The sequence below is a fragment of the Coregonus lavaretus genome (assembly GCF_964263955.1).
Source record: "Coregonus lavaretus genome assembly, contig: HAP1_SCAFFOLD_7145, whole genome shotgun sequence".
NCBI classification, from domain to species: domain Eukaryota; kingdom Metazoa; phylum Chordata; class Actinopteri; order Salmoniformes; family Salmonidae; genus Coregonus; species Coregonus lavaretus.
In genome coordinates, this window is record NW_028164642.1 from 1 (window position 1) to 2,500 (window position 2,500).

Consider the following 2,500-nt stretch of genomic DNA (forward strand, 5'->3'; position numbering starts at 1 on the left):
CCCCCCCCCCCCCATGGTACAGTTGTGGTTAATAAAAGTAGATGTGTTTTTAAAACCTGACTCTCTTGTTCTATCTGAACTAAACACTAAACTGCCGTCTGGAACCTGACTAATTGGTCTCTCTCTCTCTCTCTCTCTCTCTCTCTCTCTCTCTCTCTCTCTCTCCTCTCTCTCTCTCTCTCTCTCTCTTCTCTCTCTCTCTCTCCTCTCTCTCTCTCTCTCTCTCTCTCTCTCTCTCTCTCTCTCTCTCTCTCTCTCTCTCTCTCTCTCTCTCTCTCTCTCTCTCTCTCTCTCTTCTCTCTCTCTCTCTCACACACACACACACACACACACACACACACACACACACAACACACACACACACAACCCTATTTTGCCAAGAGTGTTGCAAAGCTGTCATCAAGGCAAAGGGTGGCTACTTTGAAGAATCTCAAATATAAAATTATTTTGATTTGTTTAACACTATGTGGGTTACTACATGATTCCATATGTGTTATTTCATAGTTTGATGTCTTCACTAATATTCTACAATGTAGAAAATAGTAAAAATAAAGAAAAACTCTTGAATGGTGTGTCCAAACCTTTGACTGGTACTGCATGTCAAGGAGATGCAACACACACACGCACACACACACACAAACATGCACATACACACGACATGCACTTTTTTGCTCTCTCAAAGATTGGACGCACGCACACACACACACACACACACACACACACAACACACACACACACACACACACAGGTGTTGTTAGTGATTCCTGCTGTGCAATTGCTTTAGCCATGTAACTGGAAAATAAAGGGTGTGATGAGAGATCTGATGTCACCATGGTTAACACTCATTACCCAAGATGCACCACTCCACTATCATACAACACTTCATCCCTCTCTCTCTCTCTCCCTCTCTCTCTCTCTCTCTGTGTCTCTCTCCCCATCCCCTCTCTCTATCTGCCTCTACCTGTATCTCTCTCTCTCTCTGGCTCTCTCCCTGTTTCTCTCTCTCTCTTTCTGGCTCTCTCCCTGTTTCTCTCTCCCTGTTTCTCTCTCTCTGGCTCTCTCCTATTTCTCTCTCTCTCTCTCTCTCTGGCTCCTCTCCCTGCCCCCCCCTCTGTGTCTGGTCTGCATACCTCTAAGGTGTTGAGGCATGGGCTCACGATTATCAGCGTACACAAAGAAATTAATCAGAATCCTCCCCATCTCCTCCCCATCTCCTACCCCCTCCCTACACACTAGACACCTGAGAGCATTTGAAAGTCGTTTGCTACAATCAGATCTAGATATACCTCAGGAGCTAGGGACATAGGAGCTAGGGTAAGGAGACAGGCTAGGAGCTAGGGGACATAGGAGCTAGGGTAAGGAGACGGATTAGGAGCTAGGGGACATAGGATCTAGGGTAAGGAGACGGGCTAGGAGCTAGGGGACATAGAAGGCTAGGAGCTAGGGTAAGGAGTCATAGGCAAGGAGCTAGGGGACATAGAAAGCTACGGTAAGGAGGCATAGGCTAGGAGCTAGGGGACATAGAAGGCTAGGAGCTAGGGTAAGGAGTCATAGGCAAGGAGCTAGGGGACATAGAAAGCTACGGTAAGGAGGCATAGGCTAGGAGCTAGGGGACATAGAAGGCTAGGAGCTAGGGTAAGGATTCATAGGCAAGGAACTAGGGGACATAGAAGGCTAGGAGAAAGGGTAAGGAGACATAGGCTAGGAGCTAGGGGACATAGAAGGCTAGGAGCTAGGGTAAGGATACAGGCAGACAGACTGTACACTGTGTTCTAGTACTACTCCTCCAACAGTCCTCCCATCACAGGGCTGGGCTGGGGAAAACCACACAATGTGGGCTGCTGCCATCCATTGTCTCAGAGGTGAGAAGAACAAGGTTAGAGAGTTATTATAATACTGCCTTGCTTGCTGTTATCAAACGGATTCTAAGGTTGTCGGCCCTGTGTGTATAATCATGTGTAAAAGTAATTTGCTTAGGCCTACACATACACCTTTTATATCTCCATAGTTACATTAGTTTTATACACCTTTTATATCGCCATAGTTACATAAGCTTTATATACGTTTTGAAATCTCCATATTTACATAAGCTTTATATACATTTTTATTCTCCAAATTACTACACACTTTCCCACTCGAGGTGCTGTGTTCCCCCTCCCCCTCCGTAATCTCCCCCACCACCTCCCCCTCTCCCCCTCCCGAATAATAAGACCTATAATTGTACCCACTACCCCCGGGGCGACAGGTGAGCAGAACACCTGAGCATCCTAACAAGTTCAATCATGACATACCCTGGCTGCTGTGCCAAGAGACAATCTCTCTTTATCTCACCGTTTCTCTCTCCATTCTCCCACTATCATTCTCTCTTTATCTCTTACTTTCTCTCTCTCCCTTTCCTTTCTCTCTATCTCTCACTCTCTTCTGTCTCGCACGCTCTCTCCCTTTCTCTCTGCTCCCCTGTCTCTCTCATCCCTCTTCCTCTCTCCAACAATCCATCAAT